Consider the following 6934-nt stretch of genomic DNA (forward strand, 5'->3'; position numbering starts at 1 on the left):
GAGTGAGTCACTGGAAGCTTTAAACGAGGAAGGCCTGGATTGAAGGGAGACCCCTGAGCAGGCCCTCTTTTAGCTGACTGAGATGCTCCATTTGTATTCATTCAGTCCTCACACTTGCAAGGCCCTTCCCCAGAGGAAAGTTACCTGCAGGGTTCACCCAAGGCAGGCAAACAACCCTGGTGGCGGAGTTGCTTCCTTTGCTTCCCTTCCCTTCTCCCCTGGGCCCAGAGTTAGGCGTTCCTTGAATCCCATCCTTCATTCATCTCACTCTCATTGAGCTATCAATACGAAGAAAGCTGGGCCGGGCTCTGGGGACCCGGGGCAGAAAGCAACGCCTGGTTAATAGAGTTCATGTCCACACGGACACTCAGTTACAAAGCACAGGCGTGAAGGAATGAAGACAGCCAGGATGCGTGGTCAGATTAGAACCACTGTGCCTCCCACATTAGTTATCAGAGGCGCCCTAGGCTCAGGAAGGCGACTCGGCCCCTCTGGCTGCAGCGCAGACCCCCTGCCCATCAGGCCACGCACCCATCCCAGGCCTGGGGGTTCCTTAAAGAACTCAAGGCCCAGGCCTGCAGGGTTACAGGTGGCGAGTCTGGCCGTGGGCGCCCTCTGTCGGCGCTGGGGCGGAGGTGCAGCGGTCCAGGAGCGGACGCGCAGGTGGGGCGCAGGTTAGCCCAGGGGCGCCGGGCCCTGGAGCAGAAACAGAGGGCAGCTGTTATGTCAGCAGACCTCCGCCCTGCCCACTCGGTCTTCGTGTTCGCTTTGACACCTGGGGGGAACCGAGCAAGTACCACGGATGGGACCTGTGAGTTTCAGGGTGTCTGAGATTTCTGGTCTCTGGGAGGTCTCTGGGCCTCTCCGGGGAGCCCCAGGGAGGAGAGGACCCCCGGCCGGTAGGAGCTCGCCAGGGCGACCCAGGTCCACGCGGGGGGAGGCGGGCGGAGCTGCCTTGGGGGTAGACCTGGGAAACTGAGGTCTCCTGCCTCTTGCTGAGCCTCCTCTGTTCAAGTCTCTCCTGGCCACAGACTGCAGGTTAGCCACCAGGGAGACCTGATTTCACACCCTTGGAAACCCAGACTTCTCCCTCACTCCCGCCTACCCGGTGCAGCAGATGGCTGGGTGCCTTTACTATCTGCCTTGGCTGCAGAAAGACACCGAACGACCCGCACCTGCACCCGCACACACAGCCGGCATTCATCCTTCCTTCATTTCCCTTTGCCTGCGCGCGCGCACACACGTGCAGGTACTAGGGCTTGAACTCAGGACCTGGGAGCTGTCCCTGAGATTTTGTTTTTCCCTCCTCCTCATGGCTTTGAGGCCCAGCTTCACTTGGGGCTTTTTGGTGGTTGATAGGAATGTTCTAGGATGACAGGCATAGAAGCCCTGGCGCCCAGTTTGCTTGGATCGGTTTGAACATCAAGTACAGACCACTCTGGGGATTGTTCAGCCTCCCGCAATCACCTTCATGTTTCCTCTTCTATTACGCATCACACACACACACACACACACACACACACACACACACACACACACACACACACACACACACATCAATTTCTCTTTCTAAAATCTCAACAAAGGCGTAATTTGTTATTTTAATGATGTATTCCCTTGCCTGGGGGTGGTGGTGGTGGTGGTGGAAATTTAGCTCTGTGTATTTGGAATCAAATATCCAAAGACAGACTGCAAAGGAAAGAGTCCACACTGGGGAGGTGCTCTGGAAAGCTGGGGCCGAGCCTTTGCTGGCCTGGAGTCCTCTGGGCGTCTGGACGGGTGGGGCTGTGTGATTTGTTTGGAGCCACAGTTAGATCCCTAAGTGTTTGCCAGGTACTGAATGCAAGCTTTGAATCCCACCTACCCAAATGTTTGCATCTATTTGAAAACCACATGGAAATTCGAAGGTAGTATTCATTGAAAACTGGTTTGGCACAAAGAAGGGAAGGTGAATGAAACCGCAGGAGCCTTGTTTGCATTTCCTAGTGCGCGCTCCTTTCTTTGGGAAAGTCATTGTTCCCGGTTTGGGAAACACTTTGTGTCATTTCCCAAATCGACCTCCAGAGGGCATCGATGTCTCAATTTTTTCGTTGCTTTTTTTTTTTCTTTTTTCCTTTTCAAGTTCCTCCTTCAGTTTTGCCCTAGCTCCTGACTATTTCCTGGCACCCAAACTCCCAAACTTGAAATATTTTTTTAACCCAATATATTTTGATGTTTTTCTTTGTTTACTATTTATAACATGATGACTTAAGTTACAAAAAAGCTAACCTCAACATGGTTCATTTAGAAATCTTTCTAGTTTTTAAGCCACAACTCCAAACATAGCCAAGCAGCATCCTTGAAATTTATTTAAATGTTTACTTTTGTTTTTTAAAAAGGAAACTCTAATTCTGAAAGTATAATCAAAACTTCATTTGCCTGACTTTGTATTCTCAAGAGAGACAATATCTGAGGTCTCAGGTCTCCTGCAACAGTGCAGTATATTCTCTTCTCCACAGAAAACCATTTGGCGATGTAATGCATAACGTTTTCTTACAGAGTGCAGAATTAGGTTCAGAATAAATGTCTTAGAAGCGGAAACTGCACAAAGCATCTGGGGGAATTTATTTTTGCAACATCAAAATTTATGGTGACTATTTTATTTTTAAAATGCTTTTATTTATCCTGCAGAGGAGGGAAAGTTGACAGGATTGTGTTCAGAAAAGAATGACGTTATTTTCTTTCTAGAATGTACATTCAACAATTCATTCTCTCCCCCTCCCCCTTTGTCTTGGCTCTCTCCACTGTGTTTAGTGTGAAATCGAATCGTGTTAGGCTAAAAATCTACAAGGAGAGAGAAATAAGGTTTCCTGCAGACAATTTACATACATTTCTTCCCTATATTTTCTTTCAAGCTTTCACTCACTGCTCACTCAGGGCTGTTTTTCTTTTCTTGCTACTTATTTCTTTTCTTTTCTTTTCCTAGGTAACTTATTGCACACAAAGAAACTGGATACAAGGTGTGAAAGAGACTGTAAGTATTTAAGATGGCTTAAAATGTCTATCTTACCATCTATCATCTGTTTTATCTGTCATCTATCGGTCTGTAAGTTTTTAGGTATGGGAATCTTGTTTCTGTATCAGCATGGAAACATTTGGAAACTAATACCTGATAGGTGTTGAAAGTGATTAACTTTCATGTTTGTGTCATATAAAATGGTAAAGACTGAAGCCAGTGAGATAGAATATTCTGGAGGAGATGATGCTAGGAATTGGTGGTAGCCAAATGTGAAGAATAATCACTCAGGTCAAAGTATTGTGTGGAACAGAAATAAAATTAAACCCACTGATTTATCCCACTTCTATTTTGATTCAAAACACTAAATGCTAGCATAGTGATTTATTGTCTGACCCAGGTCTGAGTCTTGTCTCTTCAGTGAGACAGTGAGACAGTGGAAAATCTTTGGTGGCAAAGAACCGTGTCTAAGATACTCCATTTTCTTTTGTTCTGTCACAGTAACTAGCCTAGTGACACAAAAACAACCTTCACAAATAGCTGCTAGTGAGTTGCTTGCCTTTGTGATTATTGACCAGTTAGAGAGTACCAGACTCTGGGAGCCAGGCCGAAGGCATTTGTGAAATCCAAGTGCTTTGCTCTTCTGTGTCACCACAAGGCCTGTGGAACACTTCTCCTTACGGAGTGAAAATGTGACCCCTGTCTGAGCGACAAATTTACAAGGAGTTTATCATGCACATTTTGGATTTTTGGTGGCGGTAGTCTTATGTATGAGAGATTAAATCTGAGGAGAGTATAGTGAAAAGGATTCCGATGAGGGTGAATTTATATAGAGTATTTGAAATGGAAGGGTCAAGACACCAAAGGCTTCAGTAGAACAAAGATGGTGAAAACAAAACCTATTCTCTGGCCTGGGTCAGGTGGTGCATGCCTGTAATCCTAGCTGCTGGGAGGCAGACATTGGGAGGATTGCAGTTCAAGCTGGCTCAGGCAAGAAGTTAATAAAACTCCTTGTCAGCAAACAAACTGGGCATGGTGGTCTGTATCTGTAATCCCGGCTACCTGTAAGGCATAGGGAGGAGAATCTAAGTCTGAGGACCATCTGAGGAGGCCTTATCTAGAAAACAACCAGAAGCAAGAAAGGCTGAAGGAATGGCTTGACTGGCAGAGCGCCTGCCTGACAGACCAAGTACCCGTGCTCAAACTCAATGTACATGAATATGAATATGTATGAATATAAATATGTTTGCATTACCCTTGCCCCATTAATATAAAGGACTAGAGCTTCACTCATTCATCTGGAGATGTTGGCTGTAGGAGATGTTGTAATGCTGACCTTGAGCAATACACAAAAGCCTAGAGAAGCCATCTCCCATGGCTGAGTTGTGTGTGGCTTCTCTTGACTCTGGAGGAAGGTTGTTTTTTGTTTGTTTCTGTGTTTTGGTAGTACTGGGGTTTCAGTTCAGTAACTCATACTTGCTGGGCTGGTGCTTTAGCATTTGAACCATGCCTTTGAGCCTTACTTTTTTGTGGTTCTCTAAAACTTTTGTTAACTTGTCTTTTTTTTTTTTTATAGAAGTGGTGTACAGAGAGGGGACAGTTATAAAGTCAGGCAAACAGTCCATTTCTTCCTGGACATTGTCACTCCTCCTCCCTCTCTCACCTTTTCCCTTCCATTGTGCTGGTTACTTTCAAGGTAGGATGTGGAGAACATTTCTGCCCATCCCAGCCTCCAATCGCGATCCTTCTATTTTCAGCCTCCTGAGTAGCCAGGATGACAGGTGTGAGCCTCCACCATCTGTCTTGGAGGAAGGTTTTGTTAGGTGACTTCTGATGTCACCTTATCAGGTAAATGTTGTGGAGCTGATTTTGCTCCCATGGCACTGATCTTATTGGTATCAAAGATGACTTTACGGAGGGAAGTGGGAGGTGGAGAGGGTGAACTGGAATGTGGCCTCATTCCCTTAAGAGTCCGCCCTCCCAATGCAGAGTTCCCAGCGGATGACACAGAAGTTCAGAGTTCCTGTCTTGGCTGTTGAATCTAGTTTATGATGTTCATAATTCTAATCCCATTAGGAGTAAGTGCCGACAGTTAATGTGATTTGCAAGAAATCAGAACTAAATTCCTTAGTAAAATAAATGGGGCTTTGGTACAGCAACAACAACAAAATGAATCATAGCCTCATTCTGAAAAGTCTGGATTCCCCCCCCCCCCCCCCCACTACAGCCTTTGCTTGAAGTCTGGCAAAACTTCCCTGAGAACTGTGGTTTCAGATACTGGTGAAGTGTTCTCACAGGCTGACTTAGCTCAGGATTGGTTTTAAAGTTCTTTTCTCCTGCCTACCAGCAATCTCTAAAAAAAATGATCCTTTTATTGAAATCCAACTTCAGCCCTTCCTGCATTTCCCTTCTTTGTCACAACAGCTCCTGGTTGTCTAGTTCCACAGACCAGTGCAGCCTGTGAGCAGCAGTGTTCACTGCACTGCAGATGGAGTGCCATGCGTTATCGACAGTCAGCGAGTGTCCCAACCCTCACCAATATGTCTTTTGCCTTCGGTCACAGAGGGTGATTTTAGTTCAATAGAGCCCCGTGCTGACTTGAGGAAATCAGACTCTGACAGCCAGGGCCCTGCTATACCCTCCAAGATGTACGGTTGTGTTTAACCTCGGGGCCTCCTGGTGGCACTGGAAGGACATTCGCTCGCACAGAAATGCCTCCTGGTTGGCAGGCAGAAAAGGTGCCAGGGACCCTGTGCCAAGTCACTCTGCGGGCGCCTTTTCGAAGTCGGCCTGCTTCCATGTGTGCGGGGATGCGGGCAGGTGCCTACAAGTTGGCTTCATTCTTAGAAGCTGCCTTGAGCCTGGGCTCACTCACATCCTGGGCTCTGCTCCTCAGCTGATCCTTTGAAGTCTAAAGATTCCATGTCCCAGAAAGCAACTCTAACAACATCCCAGTTGCTTTTCTAGCTCACAGTTTGTGAACATGGCTTTTGCTTCCTTATTGATTTAACAGATAGCAGGTATTTTCTTTCTAAATAAGCCGGACCTGGAATGGGGTGGAGGAAGGAAGAGGCCCATTAAGACATTGTAATGATAATAATAATCTGGTAGGAACACAAATGTGATGAGGTTCTCAAGCCCGAGGACTGTGTTGGAATCCTCTTTTAATGTCACCTATGTAGCATTTCTGACTTTTAAATAAAGTGGTCCAGACATAGTTCATTTAGTTTGGTCTCTCCATTGCTTGGGTTCTTCTGGTGGTCTTTGCGTGCCCCAGTGAGTGACCTGGACAATGAATCTACAATGCCAAACAATAGCCAGGAAGAAAGGCTGTGACAGGAACAAGAAACCGAAGTCTCTAGACTGTTCAGAAGTGTCAGCAGAGACAAATAACTTTCTTTCTTTCTTTGTAAGACTGCCCTTCCCGTGCAGACCTTTTCTTTATTGCTTCTGGGTGGGGTGTGTGTGTGTGTGTGTGTGTGTGTGTGTGTGTGTGTGTGTGTGTGTGTGTGTGTGTGTGTGTGTGTGTGTGTGTGTGTGTGTGTGTGTGTGTGTGTGTGTGTGTGTGTGTGTGTGTGTGTGTGTGTGTGTGTGTGTGTGTGTGTGTGTGTGTGCTGCTTCTAGTGTCTGATCGTGAATAGCTATTTTCACATTGTCTTTTATTAATAAATAAAATGAGGGTACAGTTTCTACTTTTTGATCTCAAATTAGAAGCTTTAAAGTGACACTCTGGAAGATTTAGAGTCACTGCGATTTTAAATCTTTAGGCTTTTTGTTTTTGTATCCACTGAATCTGATTTTTCCCTCCTTAGCCAAGGTATTTTGCCTATTCTTTGTTGCTTTATTTTTCCCGAAAGATAATTGAAAGTTGTTCTACCAGTATAGCTTTAAAAAATCATGTTTCTGAGTGGAAAACAACCACCTAAAATGAAAGGCAGC

The 6934-nt window shown here is 45.9% G+C and overlaps 1 protein-coding gene across 2 annotated transcripts in view; it reads left to right on the forward strand.

Annotated features, from left to right (window-relative positions):
- The window catches only part of Nedd1 (NEDD1 gamma-tubulin ring complex targeting factor), a 61083-nt gene extending 58070 nt beyond the window's left edge, over positions 1–3013 (forward strand). For both annotated transcript variants that reach the window (XR_011365616.1, XR_011365618.1), the window contains exon 20: positions 2966–3013. The gene's annotated coding sequence lies outside the window, so the exon portion shown is untranslated. The remainder of the gene's footprint in view (positions 1–2965) is intronic.
- The last annotated feature ends 3921 nt before the right edge of the window (positions 3014–6934 follow it).

Source organism: Dipodomys merriami, unplaced genomic scaffold (assembly GCF_024711535.1).
Source record: "Dipodomys merriami isolate MVZ:Mamm:240054 unplaced genomic scaffold, mDipMer1.0.p SCAF_10, whole genome shotgun sequence".
Taxonomy (NCBI): Eukaryota; Metazoa; Chordata; class Mammalia; order Rodentia; family Heteromyidae; genus Dipodomys; species Dipodomys merriami.